General features: G+C 53.7%; 1 long non-coding RNA gene across 1 annotated transcript; it reads right to left on the reverse strand.

The window, feature by feature from the left end:
* Positions 1-11,348: 11,348 nt before the first annotated feature.
* On the reverse strand, positions 11,349-14,085 carry LOC134471699 (uncharacterized). The gene is made up of 2 exons (XR_010041285.1): positions 13,952-14,085; positions 11,349-12,006 (listed from the first exon to the last, which is right to left on the reverse strand). It is a non-coding gene; the product is annotated as an uncharacterized LOC134471699 (long non-coding RNA).
* Positions 14,086-14,528: the final 443 nt, after the last annotated feature.

A 14,528-nucleotide genomic window follows, 5' to 3' on the forward strand; every position in this document is an offset into this window, starting at 1 on the left:
TGGAGATTTAGCTCAGCGGCATAAGCGCCTGCCTTGCAAGCAGGCAGTCGTGAGTTTGATCAATAAAAACGAAAAAGACAAAAAAAAAAAAAAAGAAAGAAAGAAACCAAATTTAGCTTCATAATTCTTGCTGCATTGTATCTTCCTTAAATTCTTTGCCAAACCCAAGGCCACAAATATTTTGTTTTCTTCTAGCAGTTTGATAGTTCATATCTATAGCTCGATGATCCATACTGAGTTACTGTTTTTATATGGAACGAAGAAAAGTCAAGGTTCATTATGTGGTGTGTGCTGTTCACATGGCCCCGCGCAGTTTGTTGGAAAGACTGTCCATTCCTTACTGAATGGCTCTGGAGGCTTCTGTTGAAAATCAACTGACCATATGCCTGTGGGTCTAGTTCTGTCTTTGCACCAATGCCACATCCCCTGCCCCAGCTTTTTAATTCACCTGCATTAATTTGCACCTGAAGCAGACGAACCGAGGCAAAGGCCTGGACTTACTTCATCCCAATTTGTTCACCAAGTGCCCCCAGCCACCTCCTCACCCCCACAACGTTCCCGTCCAGGTGAGTTTGAGCCCAATGTATTACAGACAGGCTGCCCATGCTGTATGTCTACTTGTAAACGATTCTCTTTGATCAGGTGTCTGTGCTTTTGCATGGGTCCTGTGAGGAGAGTTTTGATGAGCATTTTCCACCTGGGTGCTGGGGTGCGGCTCAGAGGTAGGGTATGGGCTTAGCACCCCGAAAGCTGTGGGTCGTCCTACCTAGGAACAAAGATGGCGCCACCTGCCCTGTGAAGCCTGCTCGTGTCAGACCCCTATGCTCCATCAGTGGGAGCAAAATCTTTCTTCTCCACGTGCGATGGATGCAGCCCAGCCATGCCCGCTGCCTTGACCCCTCAGGTCTACAGTTCTCTCCTCAGCCCTTGGTCCCTGTTCCTATCTGTTGCCCTAAGTGGTCCAGAAACCCCAGTGGGGTGCTTTTTTTTTCTTTTTTTGGAGACAAGGTCTTCTTGTATAGTACAGGTTGTCTTGGACTTACTATGTAGCCCAGGCTGGCCCGGAACTCACAGTGATCCTCCTGCCTCAGCCTCCCGAGTGCTGGGATTACAGGTGTCTGCCACCATGCCTGGTCCCAGGCATTCTTAAACTCCATGTGCCTTTTCAATTTCTCCTGCCTTATCCCATTTCTGAAATTCTCCCAAGAGACTCTCTAAAACTCACAGTCTTAGACCTCGGAGAAAATCCCCCACATTTGCAATTTTACTTCTGAATGTGCCCTTGACTTTCTTGCTCACTGGGAAACTGCCTCTTCTGGAGGACCCTGCTTCCCAGTCTCTAAGGAGGCAGCCAGCTCCCCTCTGTGGTCCTCCTGACCCCAGGGAGGCGCCATCGTGCTCCGTGGTGCCACTGCAGGGGCTGGGGTGCAGCTCGGGGGAGCTGGAAACCTGGACTTCTTCCCCAGCAGCCGGGGAAGACAGAAAAGCACGGCGCCCATGGCTGAATGTCCTGTCACGCTGCTGGGTAAGAACAGCAGTTACCGTTCCCCGTGTCACTCTGCCCACAGTCACGACATGTAAAACTGCTCCTGAGGGCCGGGATGTAACTCAGCAGGCACAAGCACCTGCCTGGCAAGTGCGAGGTCATGAGTTCGTCCCCAGTACCAAAACAATAAATAAATAAAACAAAACCACACCTGCTTTAGCGCTGTATTCAGCCTCGTGCAGAGGAACAGGCCTCTCAGCCCCTACACCTCTTTTCCTTCAAGGTCTTGGTTTTGCTAAGTGTGGCGCACACCTGTCATCCCAGCTACTTGGGAGGCTGAGGCAGGAAGATTGCCAGTTTGAGGCCAGCCTGCCACTTACTGACTTTGTGACACTCTGTGTCAAAAAAAATTAAGGCTGGAGACATAGCTCAGGGTGATGGACCTGGGTTCAATCTTCAGAGCCACCCAAAAATGAAAACATACAAATAAAAAGGGCTGGAGGGTTAGTTCAGTGGTAGAGCACTTAGCTGGGTGGGTTCCTCGCCTGGGGCCACACACAGGCACGCACGGGCCACCCTCACCTGCCCGGAGTCCATCCTCCACCTCCCCTGCGTCCAGTAAGCTCAGCCCCCTCAGCCCCGCACAGCGAACTCAGCCTGCCCAGGCCTGAGGATGAACCCACCAGGGCCCAGCAGAGCAGCCTCACGTTGCTTATCCTCGGTGCTGGGGACCAACCCGGGGCCTCCTGCCTGTGGGGCACCCTGTCTCCCACTGAACCCCACTGCCAGCCACCAGTTTTCCTGCATTCTTTTTAGTGGCAGTGGGGATCGCACCCAGGGCCTGGCGCATCGCAGCCAAGGACTGGACTGCTGAGCTGCATCCCCAGCCCTTTTTAAATTTTACTTCGCGCTGGGGTCTCTCTAAATGGTCCAGGCTGGGCTTAAACATGCAACCCTCTTGCCTCGGCCTCCCGAGCCGCGGAGACTCGGGCCTGGCTCTGGATGAAGAGTGCTCATGGTGCTCAGGCAGTCCCTAGGCACGGTGGCCCAGTCTCTTCACACCCGCTCTCCTAGACTGCTTCGCGCCTCCTCCTCCACCCGGCTCTCAGCTGACAACCCCTTCCGATTCTGCTAAGAAAATAGAAGCCCTCGGAACAGACGGAACAGAAGCTGCGCCGGCTCCACGGCTCCCGCCCACCCGCGTCTGCGCCGCCCTTGCCTCCCACGGGCTCGGAACCGGAACCGGAGCCGGAACCTGGGGGTCTGGCAGGGGCAGCCGTCCCGCCAGCCTCCGCAGGGGCTGCCCACTGACGCCCAGGCTGCCCTCGCCCCAGTGCCCAAGCATCTCCCCGCGATGGTTTCCATCTGCGCCCTGGGGCTCAGCCTCCTCCTGACCTTGTGTCCCCCTGGCCCTGATAGCGCAGCTCTTAGAAGGTCCTGGCCCTTTCTGGGGTCTTCAAGCCCTTGCTTTCCTCCCTGTCCCTTCCTCTCCCCACCTCGGCCGGACCAGCAGCCTTCCTGGCCCTAGAACCGCCTAAGTCAGGGTCACTCTGGAGGGTGGTGTCTGAGCCCAGGGCCTGGCCTGCACCTCCCCTCAATGCATCTCCAGGTGCACCTGGTCTTGCAGCCTCCTTGGTGGCCGCTGGTGCCACCCTCGTGCCTCCCCAGCAGCCCCATCCCATCTCCTCTGCCAGCACTGCTCACGTCCAAGGCTGGTCCTCGGCAGCCTTCTCCTCTCTGTCGCTGTCCCTCCCTTCACCATCTCCCCCAGGGGCCTGGCTTTGCACATCGCCCAGCCGTTGACCACTTCCGGACTGAGATTCCAGGCCTGAACCTTTTTCTGGATTCCGTCTCCTATTGTTTCCAGGCAGGCTCCTGAAGCTGAATCACTGCCACCCCCTTCCAGCCCGGCTCAGCTTGCCAGTTCTCTCCCGTCCTTGGTGGCCCACTTTCCTTCGACGCTGAAGTCCTTCAGTTTGGGTTTGAGTTTTGTGGTGCTGGGGTGGGAATGCAGAGCCTTGAGCATGCTGGGCAGCGCTCTACCACTGAGCCACAGCCCCAGTCCAGCGTCAGTGCAGAGGGCAGAAGTGGAGACCTCTCCCTGCTGGAGGGCTCAGGGGTGCAGGCTGCATTGCCGTCTACTCCGGGCTGGCTGGGCTGGCTCCCGGGGAAACAGGTGCTACCTGAGACACCTGTGTACTCTGCCTGTTCTGCAGCCCCCTTCCCGTCTTCCTTCCCAGCTTGGGGACATGGTGACACATTCCAGGGGGTCATGGCTGAAGGCTCAGTGCTGAGCCTACACATATTGCCCATGCATCTTGTAGGTCCCTTGGCAAACTGGGATTGTGTCTGTTGGACTGTTAGCCCTCCCAGACTCCCCAGGAGAAGGGCTGAGTGAGGTGCTTTGTCTGCCCCTCCCCACCCTGCTCTTCTTCCTTTCCAAGCCAAACCTGACCTAGGGACCCCCACCCTGACCCAGAGGTGGGTTGTGTCCCCCTCATGTGGGGACCACGGGTAGGGAAGGCCTGGAGTGCCGTCTGCCACAGCAGGAGGTGTCTGTCCTCCAAGAAGCATCCTGAGAGGGCTTCTCAGCAGTGGACGGAAGGCAACTCAGAGCTGGCTTCCCCTCCTGACACCAACTCAAAGCTGCAATTTTGCAAACCAAGAATTAAAGCCTGGAATACTCAACGCCCTGCGGTCTCCCCAAGTGGGTGGACTCCAAAGCAGGCTCTGCTTCCCTCAGAAGCCAGGAACATTGGCAGGAGGTCCAGTACCTGGATGCACAAGCAATGTCAAGGCCCATGCTAATTCGCCCTGTCCCCTTCTCCAGAGGGGCTGTCGCAGTCTAAATTAAATTATGAATCTAGTCCTGTGTGCCTGTGTCACTTTCCCAGACAACCAGTTTATTCATGACGTGCACACTATCAATTTCAACATGCAATTTGCAATGAAATTTGACTGATCAGCAATACCATAATTAGTTGCAAATGTCTGTGCTCATATTTGTTTGGTGTAGGGGCTTTTTCATTAAAGTGACGGAGGCCAGTAAATGCCATGCCTTTGCCCGGGGACACAGGGCTGGCGGCTGTGTCAAGGGCGGGGAACAGGTCTGCTGCTCAAGAGACGAGGCACTTGAAGTTGAAGCACCAGGAGTTTTCATCTTAACCCATTGTGTTCACCGAGACAAGTCAGGGTCAGGCCAGTGAAGGACGTGCTCAACCCATGAAGTCAGAACCAGAGTCGACCTGCTTCATCTGGTTCTTGAGCTGCAGCAGATTGGCTTACATGCCTCCAAAAATGGGGGCGCTTCCTACCTGGAGAAGCTGTTAGACTTGTGCAGGGGTTGCCCCGGCCTGGGCTCCCACCTGCCCGTTGTTCTGCTTCATCCTGCCTAGGATTTGGTCTCAACTCAGAAATGAACCCTGTGCAAGCTTGAGCCTAAGCTTCAGTGTACTCATCTGTACACAAATTCTAAATGTCTTTTTTTTTTCTTGAGACAATAGGGTTCAGGCTGGCTTTGAGCTTACCAAGTGTTCTGGTAAGGGATTTCAAGGAAAATTATTTTAATACAGGACACATAATTTATAGTATTATAGTATTTTTATAATGGTCCCCCAAAGAGTCAAATACAAAAGAAAGAGCGCAGGAAATCCATTCACACACTCAGACCCAAAGAATCCAGCTGAGGGCCTGGATCCCATGGCAGCATCCCGAATGAGTCCAGCTAAAGACCTAGAGCCCATAGCAATGCCCCCCATGAGTTCACCTGGAGGCTTAGAACCCTTGGCAATGAGTTAGACATGTCTGTGTCAAGGATCTGCACTGAGAAGGCCCAAAGGTCAGCAGTGGAAGCCACAAAGTCTGCGCCAGCGGGATGAAGGATCTGTGCCAGCAGCTGAGGGATCCACACTGGAGCCAGAAAGCATGCTCAAAGTAAGGACCAGAGCTGCCCCAAAGTGACCACAGCCCTTCTCAGCAATAAGGCCCTGAGCTCCTCGGGTGATGGGAACAGCTGAGTCCACATCAGGAAAGAAATGCAACAAGCTCCTCCCGGAGAGCCAAGCGCAACATGAGAACCAAGGACACCACTTCTTTCCGGGTCTCTCTTTTCTGTTGACAACGATCCTCAGGTGGGCCATCCACCTCCAGCACCACGATGATTCGGTTCAGCTGGGCGTTACAGTCCACTGCCTCGTTTAGCCCACACTGGCAATTCTCCCGCCTCAGCCTTCTGAGTGTTGGGATTACAGGTACTCAGCTTTTTAAATTTATTTGTAAACAGTGCCAGGGATGGAACCTGGGGCCTCACACATGGGAGGTGAGCACTCTACCACTGATCTACGTTCTAGCCCTTTTTATTTTGAGATTGAATCTCTGTAAATTGCTCAGGCTGGCCTGGAACTTTTGATTCTCCCATCTCAGCCTCCTGAGTAGTAGATTATAGGCATGTGCCAACACATCCAGGACCTCACGCATGCTAAGGAAGTGTTCTTTTTTTTTTTTTCTTTCTGTCTTTTTCCTTTTTATCGGTACCGGGGATCGAACTGACGACTGCCTGCTTGCAAGGCAGGTGCTTATGCCGCTGAGCTAAATCCCCAGCCCCCAGGAAGTGTTCTTGTAACTGTTAGTTAAGCACACTGACTACACTGAGTAAAGCATTAAAATAATAAAACGATCAAGGCTCTCAGGGCTCAGGACCTCCAGGCAAAGGGTTACATAGCTGGGAGCAAAGGCTCAGATCACGCATCATAACTGGCTCAGTCAGGGCCTGGCCTTCACCGCCACCACGCACGACAGCACGCAAAATGAAAAGGACACACTGTAAACCTTAAAGAGGTCTGCAAGGTGTGGAGCCCTAGGTGCCTGCCAAAGCTTGTTCATGTTCAGGCTACAAATATTTCTGCAAATGTAGAGAGAGGAGGAAGCCAGGCTCCCTGCCCCACAAGAAACTCGGTACACTCAGGGAGTAAGGAAGCCCAAGTGGACGACCCCTTTCCACACGGGGTTACAACCTCTAAGACTCAGGGCGCCCAGGTTTCTGTGTGGTGACAAAGTAGGAATCATCAGGTCCCCAAGGAATGGACAATGTTTGGGGGCCTCTCGGAAAACCCAGAATATATCCTTGGAGTCGGGCAGTGTCTCTCAAGGTCGGCACATCCTGGGGCTGCATGTTGGTGCACAGGTGTCTTATATACACTCGGACAGCAGGATCCTGTTTACCCACACTGTCCCTGTCCACTCTGGTTTCTCTGCTGAGCATCCATTTCCCTCATCTGCCAAGCACCCCAATTTTCATTACCATTTTTTTCTTTTGCAGTAAGGGGACTAAGCTTGGGGCTTTGTGCATATCAGGCAAGGGCTGTACCCCTGAGCTGTGTTCCCACCCCTTACTGAGTCCGGTACTTGCATTTCAGGTGGAGTTAATTCCCCTGAGGGAGCAAACCTGGCCTGTCACTGCTGCACGGGGCCTTACGTACCAGGCCCAGCTTCAGAGTGCTTGGTTTGGGGATACCCATGGAGCCCATGCCAAACCACCAGATCCGTCAGAGCTAATGCCAGTTATTCATGTGGTCAGAGAAGGATGTCCCCTGTCACTTGGGCTTGGCAAAGTGACGTTGTCATGCTGGGGTTGCAGGCAGCTTCTTACCACCAGAGTCTGAGAACAGAGCCAATCCCGAAGAAAGTAGAAATGAAGAATGACCTGGCCCTGATGACATTTTTGAGACATGGCATCATGCTGTACTGGAAGCCTCTGACATTTCTGTTATATAAACCAACCAGCCTTCTCCACAAGCCAAGCAAGTGACTTTTCTGTCCCTTGCCGCTAATAGTTCTAATCGATTCTCTTCCACACACTGACAAAGTGCCAGCCTAGAGCCAACACCTTAGAGCCATTCACAGTGAAATCATCAGACGGCCTTTTCTCTGGGGCAGTAGTTCTTTAGAGTCCTGTGCTAAGTGGGGTCCCATTTTACAGATGTGAATACAGAGGATGGGGTCAACTGGCCAACAGTAGTGTTATTCAATAATAATCTACAGACCTGGTCTCCAAATGGGAGGAATTTGCTCCCGTTCCCTGACCTCACCAAATCCCAGGAATAAGTAGGGAAGCCAGTCAGGATGGAGGTCTGGAAACAACCTGATCATGTAGATAAGTAACTTGTTTTCCATTGTAGACTTGAAAAATCTAATTTTTCTTTTTTACAAGCCTATCCCAGCTTCAGGACAATACTGACTGTGGGGACCCCGGCCATCCCGGCCCAGGGCCCCTTAAACAAAGGGCTCGCTGTGATCCAGAGCCCAGGAGCTGGGGAACTGCCTTCACTTCTCCTCCAGCGGCCTGGTGTCATTGTCCACCTGCAAATGGACCAGAAGTGCCACCTACCTCAGGAGAATCCGCTGTTGCCCAAGGAAGGTACAGGAGGAGTTTTCAGCACCCCCTCCCCTGTCAGTTCTAGAGGTTAAAGTCCTGGGGCCACTGCTGGGAAGCCCTACTTGTAGTGTAGATGGTGTGAGGAAATCAGGGCCCCAGGAATCAGAAGCAGCGCAGAACAGGACTAGCTACATGGGTCCCTTCCTTGCTAAGCTCTGGAGACAACATGCACCCCTTCCCCACCATCCCACCCCACGCCCACCAGCCTGGAGCTGAGTCAGCCCATGGACTGGCGGGGCAGCTGCATGGTACAGGGCACCCCTGTCACACAGCACCATGTGGCCATGTTGGGGTGCCTGATCCCACATATGCTCATCTACAGTGAGAGACACAGGCTTCCCAGAATGGTTCGGCTTCAAATGCTCTGGCCTGTTTTCCGACTTCAGTTCTGGTTTGGATTTTGATCTTGGAGGCTGCAGTGACACCAGAAAAGGCCTCTGTGGCCTCCAGGCTGAGGGCCAGTAGCACATGTACTCGGCAGCCCTCAGCACCCCACCCAGCCAGGGCACCCACAGGGGGCTGCGGGCCAGCATTGCTGAACTCCTCTTGGGCGTTGGCTTGGCAACTATCTGTGGCCTGAGAAATGGTGGAGATGTTGCCTTTCACTGCCAATGTAAGGGATTCTAGAAACATCACCGAAGGCTTCAGGCTGCTTTTAAAAAACACAGGCATGGAGGTGCATGCCTGTGATACCAGCTACTCAGGAGGCTGAAGCAGGAAAATCCTAAGTTTGAGGCTCTGGGCAGCTTAGTGAGACCTCACCTTAAAATAAAATTTTAATAAGGGCTGGGCGTGTAGCTTAGTAAAATCAACCCAAGGTAAATCAGAGCATGGATATACCTTCTGAGCCAACAGTTCCATTCTGAAATGTGTATTTCCAGCAGGGAAGCACATGTATGCATCCCAAAAGACATGAGCAGTTCATAATACCCAAAGCTGAAAATAACCCAAATTTCTATCAACAGTGGCATGAATAAATAAATTGGAGTACAGTCATACATGGAATATAGCAATAAGACCAAGCACAATATTTTATCCTTAACAGACTAGAAAAACCGCATTTTATATTTACTTGATCACTTTGATGCCCCCCCCCCCCGCCCAGTACCAGGAATCAAACTCAGGGCCTAATGCTTGCCAGGCAGGCATTATGGTGCTGAGCTGTAATCCCCAGTCCTTACCCATTTATTTATTTAGGTACTGGGGATCAAACTCACAACCTTCTGCTTGTCAGGCAGGTGCTTGTATCACTGAGCTATGTCCCCCACCCCCAGCCCTTATCCTTAACAACATGAGTGAATGTCACTCAGCAAAAGAAGGTTCACATAAAAATTTCCCATACTGTAAGATTCCACTGACAGGCCGGGTGTGGTGGCGCACACCTGTAATCCCAATACTCAGGAAGTTGAGGCAGGAGGATTGCCATGAGTTTGAGGCCAGCCGGGGCTATATGGTAGGTTCAAGGCCAGTCTGTCTCAAAACAAAGCAAAACGAAACAAACAAACAAACAAAAAACCCCACAGTAAATAAATAAATAAGATTCCACTGACATGAAACTCAAAAATAGGCAGAATTAATCTACAGTGATAGAGGCCCCCCTGGGACAGGGACTTGGAGAGGGTCCAAGATGGTGGCTCCCGGGAGGAGATGCTCTGTTTTAATCACACAAGTGATGGTCACACAGGTGTGACCACAGGAGCTGTCCGTGCGCTTAGGATTTGTGCGCTTTTTTTTTTTTTTTTTTTTTTTGAGACAAAGTCTCACTTAGCCCAGGCTGGCCTCGAACCCCCAGCAATCCTCCTGCCTCAGCCTCCCAAGTTCTGGGATTACAGAAGTACACCACCATGCCTGGCATTTGTGCACTTTTTGGAGCTATACCTTAATTAAAAAGTTTACTTAAAAATGATTACTGGTGGGGCCAGGGATTTAGCTCAGTGGCATAAGGGCCTGCTTGGCAAACTCCAGATTGTGAGTTTGATCCCCAGTACAAAAAAAAAAAAAATTAGTAGATGTGGTTGTGTATGCTTATAATCCCAGCTACTTGGGAGGCTGAGGCAGAAAGATTCCAAGTTTGAGGTCAGCCTGGACAACCTAGTGAGAGCCTGTCTCAAAATAAAGTAAAATAAAATAAAATGGACTGCAGACATAGCTCAGTGGTACAGTGTATCTGAATTTAAATACCCAGCACCAAAAATAAATAAATGTTTCCTCTGACTCAGCTTATCGCAGGTAGGAAGTCTCAGGAGGATCCAGAAACAGATCCATTCTGTCGGCAGCAGCGTCTGCTGACCCTTCATGACCTGGGTTGTCTAAAGTCCTCAAATTGGATGTCAGCCACCAGAGTTGTGGGGACAGAGTTAAGAGGAATAATGTCCCCCAACACCAAGCGGAGGCTATCAGAGCACACCCAGAAGGCCCTTGGAGGGCTGGCGCTGCCCGAGCAGGCTGAGGGGACTCTTACCAGAGCACACTGCAGGTGGGCCCAGGCCAGCTGCCCAAGCCTTCTGAGAGTCCCGCTGCTCACATTCACCTCCTCGGAGCCCGGGGGAAGAGAGGAGAGGGCAGCCATGGGCAAGGGGCTGGACTGGGACCCACATTACGCGTGGCACCGGCCCATGCTCACCAGTCTCTCTTGCTGCCTGCCTCTCAGGAGGTCGGTGGCTCTGCTTGAGGACAGCCAGGGCGTGGCTGGGCCCTGGACGAGCTTCCGGTGGGGCTCACAGGTGCCTGCCCCTGCTCTGAGGAAGAGCTTCCCAGCCCAAAGCTCGGCCCCCGACAGGAAGGCACTGAGCACCCAGTGCTGGGAGGCCTCAGAGTACCCCCCACACAGTGGGTGCTGCTGGGCCCTTGGTCAATGTCTGGATGGGACGGAGCTTCCGGGGCTGGCAGCAAGATCTGGGTTTGCCTCAAAACCAGCGAGGCACCCACTCTGTGGGCTGCAGAAACCTTGGGTCAGGCTCAGGGTGCATGGGACTAGCCCTGGGTCATACAGCAGTCTCTGGCACATGGCTGACTTGAGAGTATCAGCTTGAAGACTAAACTGTGGAGCCAGAGAAAAGCAGATGGTGTCTAACTTCTCCATCACCCCACTGTACAGATGGGCAAAATTGAGTCTTCAAAGAACTCAGCACCACCTTCCTGCCTCACATGCAGCGAATATGCTGAATCTTGGCTACGTGCTGTGGAATCACACCCACTGCTCTCAGCTCTGTCTCCTTCCTCTAATCTGAGTTTCTCCAAGACACATCCCTGCCCACCCACACACATCACCCTTCGCCCGCCTGGCGCATGAAGATTGGCAAACTGTTACTGCCAAGGGTCAGCTAGGAAACCGTGTTGGCTCCACGGCGCTTGGTCCCTGAGGCTTGTGCTGCAGCGAGGCGGCTCTGCCTTGGAGCAGAAGCAGCTGGAGACAATATGCAAATGGGCGAGCGTGGCTGCGTTCCTTTATTTATGCACACTGAAATTTGAATTTCATGTAATTTTTACATGTCATGAAGTATTATTCTTCCTTAAGTTTGTCTTCATCCATTAAAAATGAGATGACTATTCTTAGGTCAGGAGTTGTACAAAAACAGGCAGAAAGCCAGGTCTGCCCCTTGGGCTGTGGTGCAACAATTTCAGATTCTAGAATGTTCTGCCCTGGGGCTCAGACCCCTAAAATCATTGAGGCAGAAAATCATGCTATGGGTGGTAACACAGTGGCCAGCATTTCCTGGGATATAGGATTTGGGGTGCTAAAACTGGGACAGCTGCTGACCAGTCAGTCATGGGGCACCCTATGTGGTCAGCGTTAACCCAAAGTGGGACCGACTTGAGGGCCAGCCTCCTGGCACCCCAGGGTGAGCCCCTGGTCTGCCTGTGCACTGCCTGGCCCTTGCTGTCTGTAGCTGGCCGGGTCCCGTGGTGGCTGGACGTCTGCAGGGAGGTGGCCCGTCCTCCCAGCAAGAAAACCTCTGTGGTCTGGGAGCTCTCAGAAGGCAGGAAGTTGAATCATCAGCTCCGGTAACGTCTCTGGCAGCCTGTGGGTCGCCGGCCCGGGAGCTTCGGGCCCAGGGGGCTGGCTCAGAGCTTTGTTTGCTGCTTTCTGTGAACAGGAAAGCTCTGGTGAGGCTTCTGGAGAAATGAGGGCCGTTGAGGCAGGAGGGGAGGACAGCTGCACGGAGGAGGTCGGCTGGGCTCTCCCACCGGCTGTCTGTTCTCCCGGGTGGCTTTGAGTGACTCCCTCATCCTCTCCGTTTCCTGGCTTTGGTTTCCTCTACTCCATTACTGACTCTAGGAACCTGCTTGGATTAAGCGTATGAATGGTGGCCAAAGGGAGAGTGGCAGGTCCTGAAGGCCTCCTAGCTTAGTAGGAACACAGAATGCTCAGCTCTACGCCCCATCAACTCCTTGCTTAGGAGCAGGACCTGCTCAGACCCCAGTGTGGACTGACGGGCAGACAGGAAGCAGACAAGTCTGGATTTAGGAGAATGGAGAACGGCGCTCCAGGAGGACACCCAGATAATGACGTCATACCACCTGCTCATTAAATGCTTGAGGTGCTCAGTGACCCCTGAAGGATCTTATTTGACCCCCACGTGATCCTTAAAGATAATCATTATATCCATTATTTTTAAGTAAGGCAAATGAGGTCCAGAGAGATGAAATACCTTGCTCAAGGTCACACAGCCACTAAGTGACACATTGACCCCTGAGTTAGAGGGCAGCTCTGAGGCCACAGGAAGCAGGGTGGGCCTCTAGAGAAGTCAAGGGAAGCACCCTGGGGGAGAGAGAGAGAGAGAGTTCCTCTTTCTGGAAGCTGCAAAGGACACCCAGGGAATGCTAAGAGGTTTGTGATTGGCTGGGCTTGGGGACAGCGCCCCCAGCCAAGGAGGACTGTGCTCACCAGCATCCCTAGAAGAAGGTCTCCATGGGCCCTTGAGGAAGTAGGACACACAACAGGACTTCGCTGAGCAGGACAGCCTGGAGGGCACCCAGCCTGCCCAAATCTGGGTGCCGCGCTCCCTCGGGGTTTAGCGGGGTTTAGCCTGTGGCCCACACAGCTGTGCTGCATGGCTGCCCTCGTCCCCTGTGCAGGCTCAGCGGCATGTGACCAGCCTTAGTGCAGGGCCAGGGGGTACTCCCTGGGAAGGGGCACAGGAACATAGCTGGCAGATGGTTCAGGGACAAGGGACCAGTCAGTACCAGACTCCCCTCATGGGCTCAGCCTAAGCCTAGAGATGCCATCTCTAGGTTCAAAGCCAGGCTGAGCCAAACCCCTGGGCCTTCCTACCCCTCCCTGGGACATCATGTGCTTCTCCACAAATGTTGGGCGCAGGCGCTCAACATACCATACCCCACCCGGGACTAAGGACCACACCAGCTTCCGCAATGCGCTACGTCCCTCTCTAAATTAGCCACCCCCGTGCGCACCTCGTGCTCACTCCGTATTCGCCCCGTGCCGACTCTGTGGCAACTGCTGATTGGCCACAGCTGGATATAGTAGCCAGAGCCTGCGTCCCATTCCCGCCCTGCTTCCTCATGGCAGCCTGCGATTGGTCACGGCCAAATATATAAACCAGAGCCCGCGTAAATAAAGCAGCAGTTAACTGTCGCCCACAAGAGCCCATCCTGTCTCATTGGGGGGCTGCGCCGGTCACACGAAGCCCTGGATCTGAGCAGCATTTTGAGCCAGCCTGGCAGTGCGCACCTGTGAGCCCAGGGCTCTGGGAGTCTGAGACCAAAAAAAAGCTTCTCTTTCATATCTCCCAGGCCTTACTGAGTCATACAGACTGGAACTGGTAGCAGTGGGGGCCTCTGAGCATTCCCCAGCCCGAGGGCCTACCGGTCCTGGACATCAGTGGGGATGGAAAAGGAGACTCAGAAGTCTCAGTCCCTGAGCTCCATGTGTGACTGCCCCGAGGGCTGGGCCCCAGGAGCCACACCATCCATACAGACATTTGGCTTCCATTATCTGGCTATTTGGGGCAGCCCTGAGCTAGACCTGATGACTGCAAGCTTGAAGTAATTCTTTATTATAGCCGGCTCACCTTCCTACAGCAGTCTTTTGGGCCCTCAAAAGGGGGAAAAGGGTCCATGGTTAGCACATCTCCCCATGCCACCCTTGGGCGCCGTGGCTGCAGGAAAGGAACAGAGCAGCCTCCACCCAGAACGCACTTTCTCGGAGCCAGCGGCAGCACCTTGCCCTCTTCCCGGCTACCTCCTACCTCTGGGAGCCCTAGCTCCTCCCCCTGGAGAAAGGGTAGAACAGGACTGGCTGGTTGGGGACCCTGTGGGACTGCCCCGCCTGGGCTGAGCAGTGACAGCTCTGGGCCTCACCCTGCTCTGGGAAGGAGCGCAGGGCTGGGTGTGGGGCCCCGAGGCCCCAGAGCTTCCCCGGTCCAAAGGTCACCAACAGCCCCGCCACTGGGAGTGTGCGGGAGGGCCAGCTCCAGCTAGAAGGCATAGGACAATGGAAGGTGGGAGGGGAAGAGGAAAAGGCAGAGCTCAGCGCGCATCCTGGGGCCTCAGGACCTCTTCTGTCACTCCAGGCTGGCAGGGCTGCCTCCACTTCCCCTCAGCTTGCAGCCTGCTGCCTCTAGACAAGCTCCCAGAACAGCCCCTCCT

This window comes from Cavia porcellus, unplaced genomic scaffold (genome assembly GCF_034190915.1).
Source record: "Cavia porcellus strain 051 isolate PalLab524CR breed Dunkin Hartley unplaced genomic scaffold, mCavPor4.1 scaffold_19, whole genome shotgun sequence".
Taxonomy (NCBI): domain Eukaryota; kingdom Metazoa; phylum Chordata; class Mammalia; order Rodentia; family Caviidae; genus Cavia; species Cavia porcellus.